At 38.8% G+C, this 21,738-nt stretch overlaps 1 protein-coding gene across 21 annotated transcripts in view; it reads right to left on the bottom strand.

Annotated features, from left to right (window-relative positions):
* The window catches only part of LOC134761654 (uncharacterized), a 985,940-nt gene that overhangs the window by 638,299 nt on the left and 325,903 nt on the right, over positions 1 to 21,738 (bottom strand). For 2 of the 21 annotated variants that reach the window (XR_010140592.1, XR_010140593.1), the window contains one exon: positions 6,051 to 8,250. The exons of the other annotated variants lie outside the window; for them this stretch is intronic. The gene's annotated coding sequence lies outside the window, so the exon portion shown is untranslated. Of the gene's footprint in view, positions 1 to 6,050; positions 8,251 to 21,738 lie in introns of those variants that run through there. 21 annotated transcript variants of the gene reach the window in all.

The raw sequence follows: 21,738 nt of genomic DNA, 5'->3' as shown, positions 1-21,738 counted from the left end.
CACATTTTAAATATTTACACATAGCTACTCCCATAGTTTAAACATTAAAACTGGAGTCCTGAAAAATGTCATTAACATGCTCTGACACAAAAGGGCAACCTTCAGGCTCAGTATGACATTATCCATTTATTATTCATTTGCAATTGACTTATGGTGAATAGATACAAAAATGTTTATGACGTGTAAAGATAAAGAACTTTTTTAAATATGAATACTGTATTAGTCGACTAAGGCTGCCATAACAAAAGACCATGGACTGCAGGACTTAAACAACAGAAATTGTCCCACAGCTCTGGAGGCTAGAAGGCCAAGATCACAGTGCCAGCAGGGTGAGTTTCTCCTGAAGTCTTTCACCTTGCCCTGTAGACGGCCACCCTCTTACTGCCTCTTCACATGGTGGTCCCTCCTGGGCACAAGCATCCCTGATGTCTTTTCTTCGTCTTATGAGGATGAGCAGATTAGATGAGGGCTTACCCCAATCGCCTCATTTTAATGTAATCACCTCTTTATAGGCCATATGTCTAATAATAGTCATATTCTGAGGTTCTGAGGGTTGAGACTTCAACATCTAAATTATAGAGGGATATAACTCAGCCTGTAATGGACACCAATATAATGCGTCAGCTAAAGAAATTGAACATTTGCAGGCCCTCTGTGGGTTTCTCCCAAATCACTTCCCTTCCTTCCTCAGGGGCAATCACTCTTCTGATTTTTGTCCGGCATTTCTTGATAGTTTTACCAACTATGTTTGTATACATTCAAAATCTTCCTTTTTAATTTCCTAACAGAACCATTTAAAGCAAATAAAATTCCTTCTAAGCAGTGTTTGGGCTGCATCTCTTCCAGATTTTGATATATTTGGGTATATATCATCATCATTGCAAAACCTATTCTAATCGTACTTCTGATTTCTTCTTTGACCTATGAGCTATTTAGAAGTGTGCTGTTTAATTTTCAAAGGAGGAGAATTTTCTTGATGGCTTTGTTATTAACTTCTAATTTAATTTCACTATGGCCAGAGCAAATACTTTGTGTGATCTCAATCCCTTTTAAATTATAGAAACCTGTTTAACAGCTCGGCATATTATCTTGCATTTGGAATTAAAATAATAAAGTAATAATAGCCTAATTTAGCATAACTGCATTCACCACTGAGTTTATGCAAAATATCAAAGCTGGGCACTGTGGTGCACACCTGTACTCCCAGATACTCAGGAAGCTGAGACAGAAGGATTGCTTGAGCCCAGGAGTCCAGAGTTCAAGGCTGTAGTGCGCTATGATCACACCTGTGAATAGCCACTAAACTCCAGCCTGGAGAACATAGTGACAATCTGTCTCTTATTTAAAAATTAAAAAAGGCAAGGCGCAGTGGCTCACGCCTGTAATCCCAGCACTTTGGGAGGCCGAGGTGGGCAGATCACGAGGTCAGGAGATCCAGACCATCCTGGCTAACACGGTGAAACCCCGTCTCTACTAAAAAATAGAAAAAATTAGCCAGGCATGGTGGTGGGCGCCTGTAGTCCCAGCTACTCAGGAGGCTGAGGCAGAAGAACGGCATGAGCCCAGGAGGCAGAGCTTGCAGTGAGCCGAGATCACACCACTGCACTCCAGCCTGGGTGACAGAGCGAGACTCCGTCTCAAAAAAAATAATAAAAAAATAAAAATCAGGGCTGGGTGCAGTGGCTCATGCCTGTAATTCCAACACTTTGGGAGGCCAAGGTGGGCAGATTGCTTGAGCCCAGGAGTTCGAGACCAACCTGAGCAACATGGCAAAATCCTACCCCTCCAAAAATTATAAAAATTAGCCAGGCACTGTGGTGCATTCCTGTGGTCCCAGCTACTTGGCAGGCTGAGGTGAGAGGATTGTTTGAGCCCAGGAGGTAAAGCTTGCAGTGAGCTATAACCATACCACTGCACTCCAGCCTGGGTGAGGGAGTGAGAACCTGTCTCAAAAAGAGTAAAAATTAAAAATAAAAAAATCAGTCACTTATAGAATTGCTAAAAGAATTTCTTTGGCTGGGCACAGTGGCTCACGCCTGTAATTCCAGCACTTTGGGGAGGCCGAGGCAAGTGAATCACCTGAGGTCAGAAGTTCGGGACCAGCCTGGCCAACATGGTAAAACCCTGTCTCTACTAAAAATATAAAATTAGCCAGGCCTGGTGGCACATGGCTGTAATCCCAGCTACTTCGGAGGCTGAGGCAGGAGAATCGCTTGAACCCAGGAGGCAGAGGTTGCCATGAGCCGAGATCGTGCCACTGCACTCCAACCTGGGCAACAGGGTGAGACTCCACCTCAAAAAAAAAAAAAAAAGAAAAGAAAAAGAATTTATTTAATCAGGTAAAAATTTGATTACTATTCATGGGGAAATGGACAAAGTATTTATTTTTAGGAACATAAGTATTGTTCTTCACCCAAAGTGTTGACTCAAAGAGGCTGAGAATAGTGTAATCATATAATCGTACCTTAGAGTTTTACCATTTTTTAAACATCCCATAACATTTCAAAACGAAATAGTAATCACTTGTTTTACCTGTAGGAATCACGTACTGGGAGATATCAAGAGACCAAGAAAGGAGTTTAAAACTTATGGCAAATTAAACTGGACTAGTATTTGATACTTCTATAAGAAATATCGGCTGGGCGCAGTGGCTCACGCCTGTAATCCCAGCACTTTGGGAGGCCGAGGCGGGCAGATCACGAGGTCAGGAGATCGAGACCATCCTGGCTAACACGGTGAAACCCCGTCTCTACTGAAAATACAAAAAAATTAGCCGGGCGTGGTGGCGGGCACCTGTAGTCCCAGCCACTCGGGAGGCTGAGGCAGAAGAATGGCGTGAACCTGGGAGGCGGAGCTTGCAGTGAGCTGAGATCACGCCACTGCACTCCAGCCTGGGCGACAGAGCGAGACTCCGTCTCAAAAAAAAAAAAAAAAAAAAAAAAAGAAATATCCAGGGTGGGAGGCGAGGGGAAGAAACTTGGAGGACAGGTCAATAGGTGCGGCAAACCACCATGCTACACATATACCTATGTAACAAACCTGCACATTCTGCACATGTGTCCCAGAACTTAAAGTAAAATTTAAAAAAAAAGAAAAGAAATATCCAGAAAGATTATCCAGCCTCAAGGTTTATATTACCTCAAGGTTTATATTATAATGGCTATAAACAACAAAACATAAACCTATTTTCCAAAAGTTTCCAAATGTACTACAGAAGAAACAAACACACAAAACAACTTTGATATTTCTAAAAAGGATAACTTAAAATTAAAAAAAAAAAGTTAATGAAAAAACAAACACTCAATGCTTACTGCCTTACTTTAAGAAAAAAACATTTAGTTAAGCACATTTTCCCCCAAAGCTATTTAAACACCAAGATTCAGAAGTAAACCTTATTTAGATGAGTTTCTAGTCAACAAATTGACCTACATAATCTAAGTTACATAAATCAAAAAGCTAGGCAATATCCTCGAAAGAAGGGGCTAAAAATGGTTTAAAGTTTTTCAGCCTAGGGATAAACATGAACTACAAGAGACATAAATTTTCCTGAACACTTTGTATCATACAGCTAAGAGGATATTAATGTTTAATTTTTAATGTTCTTTAAAAATGAATTTCTGTAAGTATTATAAAAAACAACAAGCTCTAATTTTGGCCATAATCATGGTAAGTGTTCACGTGTTAGCAATCAGTCTTCAAAATAAGACTTTATAGATGCAGCTCTTGGGTTTATTACCCTCTGACAATGCACTGTTAGTAATACTGTGTGTGTAGAGCTGTTGGGCTCCTACTGGTTCAAACACGGCTTTGAACAGCCTGTGTTAATGAAAATTCTCCTTTCCAAAGATTGTTATGGGTCACTCTTACAAAAATCCTGTATTAGAGCCAGCAAACAGCCTCATGCACCAGATCTGAAACTGTACATTTTTCAGGCATTACATGAGATTTTCTTACACAGTTCCCTATTAAAATGGTTTAAATTCCAAACCAAGCCTTGGGAAACAGAGCTTACACTATCCTGAGCCTTTCTATAGCATTGGGCAATGGGATACAAATGCCGCAATGAAAAGACAAAAGTAGTGTTAAACTCTCACATTGAAATGGCAAATTTATCTTTACTATGGAATAGAGACAAAGCCCTTTGTTATCATGAACTGTGAAATATTCTTTTTTTTTTTTTGAGACAGAGTCTCGCTCTGTCTCCCAGGCTGGAGTGCAATGGCGTGATCTCAGATCTGCAACCTCCACCTCCCAGGCTCAAGCAATTCTCCTGCCTCAGCTTTCTGAGTGGCTGGGATTACAGGTGCACGCCACCACACCTGGCTAATTTTTGTATTTTTCATAGAGACAGGGTTTCGCCATGTTGGCCAGGCTCATCTCGAGCTCCTGACCTCAACGGATCCACCTGCCTCAGCCTCTCAAAGTGCTGGGACTACAGGCGTGAGCCACCGTGTCTGGCCAACTGTGAAATATTCTTATGACAATTTTGATTTTACAAAATTAGGTTTTAGTCGTAGCCTGCAGGTATTTTCCTGTTGCTTCTGGATTAACCCACCTTTTTAGTTAATTCCTGTCAAAATGACAAAGGAGAATTGATTTCTTTCAGTGAGGTATCCTTATCAATGGGAGAGTCTGTGTTGATTGATGGGGTGTTAAAGAAAAGGACCATTAATGGATTTGTAAAAAAACAAATAAAGCAAAATCTCCACTTAAGACCACCAATTGATAAAAGCAGCTCTTTTTGCATTGGTAATTTTTATTAATTTAGAAATTTTTAAAGCAGTCCAATTCAATCATCACTCTACTTATTAATAAAACACAGCTTTATTTAAGCAATTCCCACTGACATGGTCCAAGTTAAAGGTCACTCAGCATGGTTATCATAATACTAAATAAGTTACAAATTTTAAAGTCAAATGGAAAACATCATTTAAAGCTACACTGTGCTATAATGGAAAAATCTGAGGCTCTGCAGTCAGGTGATCTAAATTCAAATTCCAGTTTGGCACTTATTAAGCACTGTACTAAAGCTGTCTGAGCCTCAGTTTTCTCATCTCCAAAATGTGCAAACCCTTAGCCTTGCAGAGTAATTGTACTACATAAGGTAATAAATGTAAAATGTCTGATATACAGCATAGAATACAATAGCTCTTCACTAAATAGCAATTTTTATTAGTATTATTGTTTAGAACAAAACGTTAAGAATATATTATTTTAAATTATATTATTTTTTCATGCCCATATTAACTAGGCAAACTAAAAATTGTATTTAATGGGCTTTCTTGGGCTCTTCAATACAAACAAAAATCTAGCTTTTCAAATTGTTGGTTTTGTTTTCATAAGGGAACTAAAAACAATACTGGATTTTAAAATGCATTCATATTAGGTAGGAATATATTTCTAAGGTCTTCCCATTACATGAATTTTAACTATTATGAATTTAGAGCAGTAAACACATCCCACTGCTGCTAAGTATTTACCACAACCTCAGCAAAAATGAGATGAGCCACCAAATGTCAGTGTGACTGCAACCTGGACTCAAGCAAAAGTTAATTGCTCTTCGATTCTCCTTCCTGGAAATACTGATGGAGAAACAGAACTGGTGCCAGAAGACTGGAGATGGGGGAAATGAGTTCCCACTTTGAAGAAGACAAGAAAGAAAAACAAAAAGGAAGAGAGAATCCCAATACTGCACACCACCAGTGCGTTTACTGTTGATCCTGGACAAGATTCTTGGCAGAGTGTTAAAAGAATGGTTTGTGACTACTCAGAAAAGAAAGCACCAGTCCTGGCGGACAGTGTGGGTTCAATAGGGACAAGACAAACCTCATTTCCTTCTCTGACAAGGCTGGTAGCCTGGCAGATCAGGGAAACACTGTGGACATAATATATTTGAACTTGAGTAAGGAATCTGACAAGGGCTCCCAGGACAACTTAAAGGACAAGATGTGAAAATATGGGCAGAAGGCTAGGGCAGTTTATTAGACTAATAAACACATGAACCAAAGGCTGTCAACATCCCATCACTGCCACTCTCTGGAAGGCCCCTAGAGGCAGGGTTTTGTCCTTGGTCCCTTTGCTTCATCATTTTTTTTTTTTAAACAAATGACCTGGATGGAGCCAAAGAAACAGTATTTATCATATTTTCAGGTTGCTCAATAAAAACTAATATTTGTGTGGTGCTTTATTTTTTCAAACATCTCTATATGCACTATTATTCTTTACCTTCACAACTATTCAACAGGGGAGGTAGAACATTCTATTTTCCATTTTACAAATAAGAAAACTGAAACTTACTGCAGTTAAATTATTCATTTGATGTAACGAAGCCAGAACACAGTAGAGCCAGGATTTAACCTCATGTATCGAGTCTTTTTGACTTCACATTGGGACCAAAACCTGGGACAGGCAATAGCTATAGATGCAGGATTCAAAAAGATCTTGACAAGCAGAAGTGAGGAGCAATATCTAATAATTTCAAATAGATTCCCAGTGTGACCATATAGGTAACATTTTGTCCCCAGGGATGTCCTGAAACATTCAGCTCAATATGATGTGTGAGATGGTACATTCACTAACACAACCAAGCTGTGCTACATATCTGGAACAAAAAGGATCATAGTCTCCCCCTACTCTTGTCACAACCCACCTGGGTAAAGAGGTTCATCCATTAGATGTGATCTTTAAGAGCCTTTCCCGCTCTGGGATAGCATTATTCTAGTACAAGGCATAGAATGGTTTAAATGAAGCTGTTTTGAGAGCAAATGCTCACAGCTTGGTCACGTAACCATCACAGAACTATACAAGAAAACAGATCACAGAACCTGAAATCCAGAATTCCAAGTTTTAGAGTTTATTCAGTAGTCTGTTGTAAATTTTAAAAAACAACAACATTCACAGTAGCGATAAAGAAACACAATTTCCTCCCTCCTAGTGTTATATTAGTCCAGATTCCCCAAACACAGGAGAAGCATCTGTGAAAGGTGTCCCGCTGCTTGGAATACATTATGGAAAACCCAAGAACATTTCTGATATAAGGAGGTAGGAATGGTGACATCGCCCCAGGCTTTCAACTGGCTAGAGCTTGACCTCTCCTTCCTCTTTAACTTCTCTCCAGTGAAGCTCTATCAAAGCTGTATCTTTCCTGCTTCTCCCACCAGCTACCCCACCACCTCTCTCCACTCCCAGCTAGACACATGCAAGAAAGAGTCTGGTACAACAACAGGAGGGAGGATCATGGAGGCAACTTCTAGAACTTGTAAAACATCCTAAGAGGCCCATTCCTTGTTCTCATCCTGACCAAGTGCCAATCAAGCTTGGATTTCCAAGATCCAAGGCAAGAGATATTCCATCCAAGACAACCAAATGGAGGGTTATGGCAGCCTACCAAAACAATAAAAAAAAATATAAAAAATTCTCCAAATAGCAAAGGAAATCCATATTTAAGCATATGCTCAATTTCCTATGCCAATATCTTCTAAACTTGTAAAACTGTACGTGCCCTTTGGTATCTAAATATCCTAGTCTTGGTTCCACTTTTATATCAAGGTTTCTTCTTTCCAACTATATTCACAGCTACTGAAGTTTCTGCCTCACAATATCTTATCTTTAAAACTTTTAAAACCCACTTTACATGTCAGATGCCATCTTTTGCTTTTCTCATTTTAAAGTGTATCCTCATCTTCTATTTCTGACTCTTCTCACTAGTTTTCTTTTTCGCAGCTTCCTGTGATCAACACCAAAGGCAAAACGTATTAGGTAAACAGGCTGCCCCAGAGGGGAATGGAAGGGAAGAACTACTTAAATCAACACTACCAAACTCTGGTAGTCAAGGGTGTGTGGTATTTTTCCACGAGATGTAGTCTAACAGCTTACACAGGAGCAGTTCAAATAACTCCTGCTAGTGGCATTGCAGCAGCTCATGCCATATGTACCGGAGTCACCAGCCAATGCATTTGATGCCAGGGAGAATCTGCAGTTTAATGAAATTCCCTACCAGTGTTGCAGACATACCCACAGTGTTATTTCGTTTAACATTATATTAATGCATTTCAGGTCCTGAGTTTATGGCCTGTGCTGATTTTTTTTGATGGCTGAGTTACGCCCACCAAAACAACATAACATCCAGACAGCAACCCCAAGGGCAATGTGAGGAGGATTTTCTGATTATGTCATCAAACAGGAAACCTCACGGAGACTCTGGAATTAATGCATTTTCCACTGGAGCTGAAAGCAGGCAGGATGTAGTCACTGGAAAGGAGAGAGGGAGGGAAAAACGTTGGTAGAGGTGGAGGTGGTGTTTTTCATATAACATTTAAAGAAATCACTCATATTTATTCACATCCTTAAGCCTCCAAGCAAATAAAGATTTTAAAACCTTAGTTGAATGTGGTAATAAGCAAGCTATATAAGCACTGGATATGAAATGTACCCCACAAAGAGTTTCTCTAAACCATGGCACCATTCTTGCTCCAGATGGCATGGAAAATAATTTATAAATGACAAAAGTTCAATGGGTGTACAGCAGCTGTTCAGTTTCAGCTCTTTGGCCACCCACTTCAGGAGAACTGAGAGCTTTCAATCAACTCTTGTCTCTCACAGGGCCTTGAAACAGCATCGGAACATGTGTACAATATGTTCTCAGAAAGTAGCTGGCCAAATATGAAACATTAGAAAATCAAGTGAAATAGAAAATAGAAATACATTCAATTTTCCTCAAAATCCCAAGCAAGGACTAAGAACAAAGAAAACCCAAACTTTGCATAACCTTCTTTTTTTTTTTTTTTTTCTTTTGCATGTATACTCACAGCTTCCTTTGCCACAGAATGAGAAGTATCTAGAACTTCATCAGTGTTACTTTAATAGCATATAGAGAAGTATCTAGAACTTCATCAGTGTTATTGTGATAGGATATAGTCAATATTTTCCTTGCCCGCCTTCATTCACTCCTATATAAACCCTTATGTTAAGAAAGCACTTCAGCTTAACCATGGGACAACTGCTACTTAGAAACCTAGCATCTCCCATTTTATATTTCTCTTCTGAGCTGCCAAGCAAAAAACACAAATTTTAAAAGACCACCATACTGCAAAATAAACATTATCCTCCCATTTTTTCAAGAAGAGTTGCTCAAGTCTTGATAAATCATTCGCAAAAAGAGGTGAATAGAGATGATTAAACTAACCAAATTCTTCGGCTTGTTTAAAACCAAACCTATAAAACTAATGCAACCTAAATAATTTGCCACTCTCAGAAGAGCCAGTTTCAAGGATGGCAACTGCAGCAGGTAAGGTTATCATTTAAGGAGAGAAAACTTTCAGGATAGTCAATGTTGTGAAGCCCATCTGCTATGGAGGCTCTCGGGCACGTACTCTTGATTGACTACAGAAGCTTTCTAAATTTTAGCCCAACCAGGTTTAGATTGGATAGAAATGTGGAAGGATGATAAACAGCTGTCATCCTTTGTAAGCTCTCAAACACAGGAAGGCAAGATTATATCACAGGAGACATGAACCCACCCACTCGCTCCTGCTTCAGCGTTTCTCTATAAATAGATCTCTTAAAGGAAGGGGCTCACTGGTGCCTATGCGGTGACTGTTTGTTCATGCTTATAATATGAGTGGAGTCTGGTTACGAAAAGGGGGACAGAATCAGAACAACATCTTAACAAAGAAAACACTTCCTATTAAAACTTACAGCAAACAATTTTAAATGAAGAAATGTATAATCATAAAAGATTAAAGAACAACCAGAGCTGGCTGAACACAAAATTGTTCTCCAAGTTCACATTCAACTTCTTGTAAGCCCTTGGTGGTGAGACTTATCCAGTCATTTTTGATTACCATTGAGCTAACTGTACAATCTGTAAATGAGCTTTCAAACACTGTTCTATTTGTCCATCAATGAAAGAGAAACGTAAGAATTGGGAGAGAAAACTGGTAAATTATTATATGCTTGAAGGGAGCAAGATCAAGAGAAACATTAAAACCAATCATCTTCCTTATTTTTTTTTTTAAACACGTATATTTTCTGTACTTCTGACTGTTACCAGGAATAACAAATCAGCAATGCAGAGTAGAGTTCTTTTCAACAAGTAAAGGCATTTGGACATTTACCCAGAGCTGGGTAGTAGATAGAGAGATCTGGCAAGTGTTAAAATTATTCTGAAGATACTATGAGGATTAAATTTCATACCAAGAAAATTTTACTCACTGTGCAAAACATCTCTAGTTAAGCAAATTATTCAGAACTTGGGACTGAATACATTCAATAAAGCTGTCAAAAAAACAAGGATCCATTGTCTCTTTTTTTTGCCTCAAGGAACTTAGACAGACAGCCACCAGACAGGCTTGCTGAACTCCCTGCGGCCTTCAAAGGTGAATTTCTGTAGGACAATCTCCAGACTACAAAATGAACTTAAACAAGTAGTTCTGTAACTTAAGACTCTCTGCCTTAGGATTTCTTTCTAAATTAGTTTGAATTTGTGGCTGCTCTTTACCTGGTCCACTCACCAGAGAAACAAAAATCAAAACCAGTGAGTGGCACACAGTATATGTAATAAAATGATAGCTATTTAGAATACAGATTCTGAAACCAGGTAAAGTTGCAGTGGCCAATACTGTTATATACACTAAAGCAAACACAATAATACGTAGCTCTCCCAGAGTTTCTAAAGCTCACTACACATGCCAGAACCTCTTCCAGCTATCAGATCTGGCTACCTTTTATGGCAATAACCCAATTCATACTGTTTTAACCCAAACGAACAGATGATCAAAAGCAGATCATTACAATGACCCTAGATCATCGCTGTCCAGTAGAACTTTCTGCAGTGATGGAAATACTCTATATCTAGCCTTTCCAGCCTGGCTGTCCCGAGCAACACGAAACTACTAAACATTTGAACAGGGCTATTGTGACAGAGGAACTAAATTTTTAGTTTTACCTATTGTCAATCTATTTTACTTTAAATTTAAATAGCCATAGATCTTCAGTGACCACCGTATTGGACAGAATGGCTCTAGCAAGCTAAATTAGTAGAGAACAACAACAACAAAAAATCACCACTTGAATCCTGTTTCAAAACCATTTTAAAATCTGTAATGGAAGAATAATTTTGAAACTGGAATTACAATTCAATTATAACAGACCAAACGTGCAATGGGCTCTCAACATCACTGAGACAGTAGCAGGGGGCAGTAATCTAAAGATGTCTGTGTTTTAAAGCAATGTGTCATTTGATTTTCCACATACTGGAATATTTTGCATATAATATTAGGCTCTTTTTAAAAAGGCAACCCATTATTGGAAAAAACAAAAACAAAAACATGGGAATCAGGCTGTTCCATGAGTATTTTAGGAAGGAAAAGTACAATTGAAAAAATATTCATTTTACTCTATTGGTATTGTTTGCCCGTAATTTTAAGAATGAGAAGATGATAGAAAAGGACTTTGTCTAGCACTTTACAATTTGCATTCTTGTACCTTGATAGACATAACAGTGAGTTGATTTTGTCAGGTGTAAACAGTGTTTTCACACTTCTTATAGAAGTGTGCCTTCATTATTATTCAACATTTAATTAAGTCATAACACCAGAAAAGATCTGGTAGTGAGTTTCAGCACCCATACTATCCATAGCTAATGACAAAAACAGAATGCTAGATCTTGAATCTGTAAATAATATTTCAAGCAGAAAATATGGTATTGATATAAAAGGACACAACATAAAGAACCTAGGATTCATGAGCAAATGGACAACTGAATCGTGGTCCTACAACTCTCTCTCTGTGTACAACTGTGAGGAAGTCAATCTCGCTAAACATCAGTTTTCTCATCTGAAAAAGGGGGATATACTGTAATACTGACTTAATGTTAAGTAAATCCTGGATAGAATGCCCTGCATAAAGCAAGCATATAATAAATGTGTGCTTTACTAGTCATATTATAATAATAATATCGTTTTTTGTTATTGTGAGTTATAAAAACTCTGGGGCAATCACCATCCCCCCCTCCTTTTTTGTTGTTGTTGTTGTTGCCCAGGCTGGAGTGCAATGGCGCGATCTCAGCTCACTGCAACCTCCGACTCCTGGGTTCAAGAGATTCTCCTGCCTCAGCCTCCCACACCATCCCATTTTAAAACCACTCTTGATCATAAATGGACAGATAAAATCCTATTACTCAGGGTTTTTTTTAACTTCTTTACCACAGGACTAGTGAGAGCCTTTGATGCATTCATTTCCTGATATTCAAGACACTGCTGTCATTAACACAGTAAGAAGGAAATAACCACTTCATTCAACAGTCTTTCCAATTCTTACAAACATGCTATCTTTATTTCCTCAGATGTTGTCAGACATAAGGTTTCTTTTGCAGGAGAGATTAATGAGGCAAGAAGCAGACATAAAGGCATAGACTCTAAAGAATTTTAATCTGAAGGAAACTTACTTAAAGACCATCTAGTCTAATCCTCTAATTTTGTTTTTTTAGAACCTAGGTCTTGGGAGGGTAAAATTGCTTGCCCTAAATTTCTGAAAATTCTATTCCAGTGCTTTTCCTGTCTTAAAATCTTGCATCAAAAGTTGACATCAAGGGTTCAGTGGTTCTGTGATCCCGATGTCTGTTTCCTGGGGCTTTTAAACTGATGATGGCAATAATTAAATTATAGAAAACTATAATGTATATGCACAAAAACATGCATGACAAGCATCACCTGTTCTTATTAAGTTTATAAGTGAATGACCCAGATCAATAATTTGGATGAACACACAGAAGAATATAAACTTTTGTAAAAAGCACACACACACACGAAGAATATAGAAGGATATATATATATATATATACACACACACATACACACTCACACACACATATATATACAAGAGAAATCTGTTAGATATTAAAGACAAATTCAAAACTCGTGATTTTATTGCTTCAGTTTCCAAGCAATTTTTTTAGAAATTACACTTATATCCCTTTCCTCTTGTATTCAATATAAGTCTAAAACCACATTTGACGTGCTTTAAAACCAATAGGTTCTTTCCACTAAACAAGCTGATTCCTAAGAAAGTGTAGAATAAAGAAGTCAAAAATAGTTTTCTTACTTGTAAAGCCTTCTAAGGAAAAAGGTTTAAAGAGAATCTTGAAAACCCCTGGCTAAAATATATTTCAGATATTATCAATGATATTTTCTTATCTATTTGTCAATGTTTTCCATCTGCTGATTTGATTAAATTCCTGCCCATTCATCTTCTCATGAGAAAACAAAAATTAAAACCAGCTTTACACAAAGAATTGTGCGTGTTTGTGTGTGTGTGTGTGTGTGTGTGTGTGTGTGTGTGTGTGTTGGTTTTGCTGACAGGCTTTGAGCCTTTCCCCATCTTTATTACCCTTTTTCTGGTAACAGGTTCCAGAGTAGTATTGAGCTCACATTAAAAACCTCATTCTCCTTTCCTGCTATCTATTCCCAAATTTTAAATGCATACTACTTTGGGCCATTATCAGTGAATGGTGGAAAGAGTACAAGCTTTAAAATCCAACAGACCTTTGAAACCAGCCTTCCCCAACTATTAGCAGAATAAAATAAATTTTCATTTTCTCTTGTAAAAGACATGTATAATGTCATAGGATAATTGGACAATTAATGAAATAATACACATAAAACATCAGTGCAATGCATAAAAGATAATACCCTGAAAAACGGCAAATATCATGATCATCTTCAGCAATCACTGACAACAGCTGCAATATTTAAAACAATGAAAATTTAAAGAGGAAGAAAACAAAATTCCCTCTTTAAGGGACTTTCAAGCCAAATGAAGAGGCCCAATCTACTCATCTGGAGATGAGTGGCAATGGAAGAAGAAAGAGCCATCCACCAAGTAAAGGGGATAGGAGAAAAGAGAAGAGTTCGAGAGGAAGGGGTGGTCACAGTTGGAGAAAATCCCTGGAGCAACCAGAACTTGAATTGTGAACTAAATTGCAAGTCAGGCTTGAATATACATGGGGGAGCAGGAGGGTCATTCCAGGCAGAGATGTAGCTGTGGCATAAGCTAGAAGATGCATCTTGTGGGTCTGGGTGAAGCAGGGCAAGTCTTCATGTAGGAACCATGATGGGCAACTAAGTACAATTCAAATTGGGCAAGGCTTGAATATCAAGCTAAGAAGTTCAAGCTTATCCTTCAGTGGCTGGGGAAGCACTGAACATTTCTCAGCAGACAGCAATATTTACACAGTGGTCACCGAGGAAGATTCATTGGCAGGAAAATTTGAAGGTAGGGTGAGAGGAGAGGTGCTGAAGGCGTGGAGACCACAGTTTTAACCTACACAGTGGGCTGGATCCATGTGCTATTTCACTCTGGTTAAATATGCTAGACTGGAAATGAAAGGGCGTACATAGTATACAAAGCAAATGCTTACTCTTTGCCCACTGAATCAGAGACAAAAGTGGCAAAGTGACAGTGCAGGCCTTCTTAGGGTTACACAGACAGAGAGGAAGGCACAGCCCAGAGAAGTGGGCTAGGGAGAGGTAGGGGCCAGGAGGAGGCCAAGCCTTTAGCAAGGTTTGAATTTGTGGTCAATCTCAAAGGATTAAAAGGCCGGTAAGCAGGATTATAAACAGGGATTAAGGTCCTGGTAATGGACAAGGCAGGTTGAGGCCTCAGCAGGGATCAGAGCCCAGCTAAAGAAAAGCCTAGGCCAAGAATGGGAAGGCCATAAGAACGTATCATAAGAAAGTCTATCTCTATCTGATCCAGCAAAAAGAAAAATTAGATTGTATATTAAGGTATTCAGGTCTTTCCTTATAATGATGATGATTCTTCTAAGTATAAAACGCAAGGGCCAATCAAGGTAGGTAGGTGGGTTCTCATCTCCCACACAGCTATATCTTCAGTTTTAGAAGATTCATCTCTTCCACTTCCTGCTACAGCCACTGTGTACCCCAAATGGCTTAAGGGTTTGGTACCTCTGTGTATGAAGCCTGAGTTCTGACTCATGAGTCTTAAAAAGATATCTAAGGCTGACTCCTTCATCCTGGGCTATAGCTGCAAAGAAGACAGACATATCCCTTGCTTTTGCAGAGCTTACATTCTAGTTCACAAGTGGGGAAAAGGACAGATTACTTTAAAAGTCAGGCAAACAAATGAAAGATAATGTCAGAGACAAAGTGATTTAAAAAGGTAAGACTATAAACGTGATGCTGGAGAGTATAGGGACAGAGCTGGGCAAGGCTATTTTGGGTTGTGTTATCAAGAAGGTGAAAGCTGAGCGGAGGGGAAAAGGAGCTCTGGGGACAAACAGCAAGAGGGAGCTTATATTTCTGGAAAAGAAAGAAATCAGTGTTCAAAGAAATTACTATGGAGGGTGATACAATATGTGCACCAATTACATGCCAGGCACTGTGGGTGGCACTTGGCTTTCATTGTGTCCTTCATCCTCCAAACAAGCCATCAAGTTGTTACTGTTTATACTTGATAGAAGAACACAAATAGGTTCATAAAAGCTAAATAAGCTGCCCAAGGTGAACAGTTAACAAATGGGCACACCAGAGTCCAGGTAAGCTTTGGGCCAGAAGCTTGGAAAATGGCTGGATAAAAAGACAGAGAGCAGGAGCCCAGGCCTGCTGGGTAGATGATGAGCCCTGCATTAAGGGACAGGAGCAAGAGCAGAAGAAATGTATAAGCCTGTGTGATGCTATAGGGCATTCGCAAACAGGACTTGGTGGACTAGACATGGTGAGGGATTCGCCTATAAACCTGAGTGTGTTGCTAACACTTAGAGGAATAGAGAGCTCTAAAGGGGGTCTGGGTTTTAGCGAAAGACACTGAACTTGGGTTTTAATGTGTTGACCTGATGGGATCTAGGTAGACAGGGAACAGCTGGGTAAAGAAGTCCCGACAGGTGGGTAGAAATATGAAACTGAAATTCAGAAGAAAGGCTGACCCTTAAGATGTGGATCAGGAGTACCTCGGCCATATGGTGGATCAGCAGCATTTCTGTGTTTTCCTGTGAGGGATAGTAGTATCCATGTTGGCTTCAAAAGCATACTGATCTTTCTCCGACCTTCAGGAAACATGCAAGAATTCTCTCTGCCAGCATCAACATGACTAGCTCCAGAAATAGACAGGCAGGCACACACACACACACACACACACACACACACACACACACACACACACACACAAGTGAATTTAGTTTTAAGTTAATGGCCCTACTACACAGACATACAGCAAAATGACATGTTATTTAGATTCAAATGCTCAGAGTTAAAATGCTATGAAATCATATGGGCTTTGACTTTTTAATGTTATTCAATTGATGTCATTAAAACAGAGGAATTAGTCTTGTAATTATTCCCTTATGAGTTCTGCTGTCTGTCTGAAAAAAAGAAAAAGCACTCATTTCTGTCCCCAAACCAACTTATTTGGAGGAAAATTAGATGGGTTAAAGACAGCAAAAACCAAGTTTCAACATGCATGTGGGGAGAGGAAGAAAATGCATGTCAATAATGCAGAATGCCCTGCCAGTCAATCTGAGCCGTGCCTTCCATTTGGATTGTGTAGTCTGGCTGATGCGGCAGTGAGGATGGATCTTTTCTCTCCTGTTTTAGTGTGCTAGCCATTCTTAGCACCCTAACACTTCATTAACATGCTAATGTGTGACAATTATTTTGCGCAAGTACCACCATATCTATTTTTTTAAAGTCACTATCAACCACAGCCAGAATGCAGGACATAATTGCTGAAAAATGAACCAAAATACTAACTCACGCCATTACTAATAAGAAAACAAAAAGCTGCTCAAGAGATTTTTTCCCCCTTGCTGTCTTATGGCTTTGGCAGGTCAATCATTCTTTGTGTGATCATCACTGAAAAAAGAATCTGATTTGTCTGGAAGCATAAGCAAACCTTAACATTAACTCTACCAAGAGAAAGAAAGGCAGAGTTAGACAGTTCTCTCACTGTCTAACTCTGTAATCTTGAGCAAGTCATTCCTTATAAGATAATAATAAAAAAAAAACTAGTCCCTCACTGATGACTAGTTTTCTTATTTATACAGGTTGAGTAATCCTTATCTGAAATGCTTGGGAACAGAAGTGTTCCAGATTGGGGATATTTTTAGATTTCGGAATATTTGCATTACCGGTTGAGCATCCCTAATGCAAAAATCCAAAATCCAAAATGCTCCAACGATCATTTCCTTTGAACTTTAGGTCAGCATTTAAAGAGTTTCAGGTTTTGGAGCATTTCAGATTTTAGGTTTTAGAATTAGGGATACTCAATATGCTGGAGTCTCTGACATTATCTTTAGGATCTCTTCTAACATAAGTATCTGCAATCAAAGGATATTACTACTTTAACAACGGCTAAACCCTCAATTTTTATTTTAAAATCATTTTATGGTTTGTGTATATTATTTGTCTTCATCTTTGATTGGCTTCAAGTATCAGAAAGAACACCTGTACCTCTATGGAGAATCATTGAACTCTAATAAGGTACATGAAAGATGCTGAGATAAATGGAGAGACAGTAAAAGCTCCTAGATGGAATAACTTTCCAAAAATATGTTAGTTCTTCAATTTTCATTTATAAATTCAATAACATTCAAATCAAAATTCAGTTGCAGTTGAGGAACTGATTCGATTGTATTTATTTCAAAATTCATATATGGCTAGACACGGTAGCTCACACCTGTAATCCCAGCACTTTGGGAGGCTAAGACAGGCAGATTACTTGAGGTCAGGACTTCAAGAACAGCCCGGCCAATACAGTGAAACCCCGTCTCTACTAAAAATACAAAAATTAGCCAGGCATAGTGGCGCGCTCCTGTAGTCCCAGCTACTCGGGAAGCTGAGGCAGCAGGATTACTTGAACCAGGGAGGCGAAGGTTGCAGTGAGCCGAGATCGTACCACTGCACTCCAGCCTGGGCGAAAGAGTGAGACTCAGTCTCAAAAAAAAAAAACAAAACCCTATAGAAAAGAAAAGTTCACAGATACCTAAATCCACTATGAAAAAGAAGAACAATAAGCAGGACTTACTCTACCAGATAGTAAAATATACTACCAAGCCATAGTAACAAAACAGCATAAACTTTAGTTAAAGAACAGAAAAACCAATGGAGCATATCAGAGAGCGGAAGGGCAACACCAGCATAAATAAACAGAATCACCATATGAAAAATTAATGGATTGCTACCCGCTACCACATACATATATGGACTTCAGATAGATTAAAGACCTAAATGTGAAAGATAAAACTATAAAACTGCTATGAATAGATAATTTTTGTATTAGAAGAAGAGGGAATATTTTGCAAAGCCCCCAGAGTAAAATACTGATAAACTAAATTACATCAAAATTAAAGACTTCTGTTCAATAAAAAGTATACGAGACAAAAATTAACAGAAACATGACAGGCTAGGAGAATACGTGTAATGTCTAAAGCCAGCCAGGGACTATCTGGACTATACAAAGAATGCCTATAAATCAATAGGAAAAGTAAAAAATTTCCAGTAGATAAATGTGCAATGAATTTCAACGGGAATTTACAGATGAGAAAAATCCAAGAAAATCAAGCACATGAAGACATAATCAAATCCAACAATAATCAGATAAAAACAAAACAAAACAAAAAATATATCATTTTACACTCACTAGACAGAAATAGGGAAAATTAGAAAGCTTAATAATGCTAAGTACTGGCGGGAATGTGGGAATAAGCATTCATACTGCTGGTGGGTGCTTTGACTGGTGAATCATTCCGGAGGTAATCAGTGTACTTTTTGAAATTATACTGTATACAGTATCTGAGCTGGGTGCCTATGCCCTCTGGCTCAGCAAGTCTACTATTAGGCTAGAACCCAAATAAACTCCCCTTGGTACTTTCCAGTAAGGGATGTATCTGAGGCTTTTCACAGTAGTTGTGTTCATGGTGAGGTGAGATGGAGACAATACAGGGGTCCATCCCTGGGAGAGAACAGAAGTAAAATGTATTCTAGACGTACTTCAACAACTACGGGCATTTGGATGCAATGGATTAGATGTACACATAGCAATATCCATGGATCTTAAAATAGAATACTGAGTGGAGAAAATACAAAGAAACAAAATAAGATATATAACTCATATTCACATAAATTAAAATGCAGTTACAATAAATTCCAAATATGAAACTATGTGAATTTTATAAGAACACATCCACTGGCAAGTGCATGCATTTTGAATGACTGAGTTCTCAAATGACTAGGAATGAGGATGAAGGAGAATGTAAGCCTGCCAGCATGTACCCATATGCAAATAAGTAGAGACCTATGAGATTGTGTGTGTCTATGTGTATGGATCTATGTATCGAACAAGAGTTTTACAAAATACACATATTCTTATTCCATATAATGCACTCTGTTTACATTTCCAGTTTCCTTTTTTATTTTTTAATGCTGACCTCTGTCCACAAAATTGATTGCATAACCTAGCAATGCGTTACAACTTTATTTTTAAAACACTGATGTAGACAATAATAAAGGCATTACAGTGAGTTCCTTGAAGAATAATAATAATAGTGCCATAAAACTAAGAATTGTAAGCAAGAGCCCGAGCACAGGCAGCTGACTTGAGAAAAAGCTCTCTCTTGTGCTCCTTCTCCCAAAGATTCACATTCTCAGGGAATTACCAGGAGCCTGGGTCGGCTCCTCATCACGTGATTCTGATCTCAACAGCACTTCCGGATGGTGAACTTTTCACCCCTACTTCAGCCCTGGCCTGTCAGACTGAGGCCAGAACTAAAGCAGGAAATGATATGCTACTTGCTTAAGCAGAAGGGATATTTTAAAACATAAAGGAACATTTCTAAGCATTCCTTAAACACATTCAAACGGGATGTAAATATATAAAAATATGATCCTTCTCTTTTGAAATGGAAAGTTGGAAGATACAAAAAAGGCAGAAACGCTAAGGACCAAAATAATAAAATAGAAAAAACTTGAAAACAGGAGTAGGTCCCCCAGATTTCAAGGGAGCAGGAAACTAAATATGTGTAGGAGGAGATGCTATATAAGATAGAAAAGTCAATGGGATGTTTCCAATTTTCAGTTCAGTAAATAAAAATTAAAAGCAAACAAAACTTTCTATTTCAAATGAACCGAATATCGTCTTGTGAGGGCAGCTTTAGGTCCTCTTCCTACCAGAAGCTCTTACCAGAAAACAATTCTTGGCCAATACAGAACATAGCAAATTTTAAGTATTTAAACAGGACTACACACTTCTGAGCTAAATAGGGGTAGATGTTCCTGGGCTAACTGAGGTGCAGCAAAAAGTGGGGTGCAGAACTTTGTTTCTACCTTTGCAGCTGTGCCCAAGTGGAGAGATGAGAAGGAGTGACCAGTTTTAGACGCAGAGAGCACCAGGTCTGCAAACGGAGGGAGGCAGCAGCCCTGGACACGATGTTCCCTGAAGGGCTGCTTTTGTACAGGGATACTCAAGAGCCAGCTGTATCAGGCTGGGTTTGAAGCAGACATCTACCTAGGGCTATCATCAACTGCTTGTAAAACAGAACTAAGTTGGATGAGGTTATATAAAAGAAAACAAACAAAAAACTAAAAAGAACTACATTTCTTAGAATTCATATAACAAAAGGCAGAAGAAATATAATCTATACACAGAGAGGAGTGGCTTTTGGTCTATAGGCTAGAAAAAAAGGTGCAGATAAAGTGGGTGACCAGGGAGCAAAACAAGCAGGGGGCTACAGGAACCATGAAGTTGTTTTAGCATATTTACCAGTTAGTGGTCCTGAAATGATAGGTGTCCACAAAGTACACATGCTATGTTAAAGATAATGGCCAGCTCTTTTCAATTTTTGATGAAAACATAGCAAGAGAACAGTTATTCCAAAAGCCATCATTTATTGAAAAGGCTCTTGACAATACACAATTGCTAATCCTTATGCCAACTCTGCAAGGTAAGTGATAGCACCTTTTACAAATGAAGAAACAGACCATCATCGATGCTAAGCTCCTCAGTGTTGCATAGGAATAAGAGGCAGAGCCAAGATTTGAGCCTAAGGGTTTCTGATTTCAAAATATCTTTCTGTTCAGCATACTGACACTCAAAAAGTATATGTAGGTGAAAATTGATTAAGCAAGACATCAAAATGAATTTCCTCCACTTAAAAACGCTAAAATGGGTTAAGCATTGAAGGTGTAAATTACCAATGTCCATTTCCTGGTTTTAATAATGGTACTGTGGATATTAAAGATAGTAGTATCATGGGGAAGCTGGGTGAAGGGTACATGAAAGGAAGTTTTGCACCTCCTTGCGGCCTAAGATTCCTTTAAACTTAAAAGTGTCTTTTTTAAATAAGGGAACGCATTTTTTGGAAAGTTATACAGCATCTTTCTCCTTTGGATACATATATTTTAAAAAAAAAAAAAAAAAAAAAGCTAATTCTCAGCCAGGCGCGGTGGCTCACGCCTGTAATCCCAGCACTTTGGGAGGCCAAAGCAGGCGGATCACAAGGTCAGGAGATTGAGACCATCCTGGCTTACACGGTGAGACCCCATCTCTACTAAAAATACAAAAAATTAGCTGGGCGTGTTGGCAGGTGCCTGCAGTCCCAGCTACTGGGGAGGCTGAGGAAGGAGAATGGCGTGAACCTGGGAGGTGGAGCTTGCAGTGAGCTGAGATCGCGCTGCTGCACTCCAGCCTGGGCGACAGAGCGAGACTCAGTCTCAAAAAAAAAAAAAAGCT

Source organism: Pongo abelii, chromosome 5 (genome assembly GCF_028885655.2).
Source record: "Pongo abelii isolate AG06213 chromosome 5, NHGRI_mPonAbe1-v2.0_pri, whole genome shotgun sequence".
Lineage (NCBI taxonomy): Eukaryota > Metazoa > Chordata > Mammalia > Primates > Hominidae > Pongo > Pongo abelii.
Note: the sequence above shows the minus strand (reverse complement) of the source record. Positions and strands in the feature narration are given on the sequence as shown.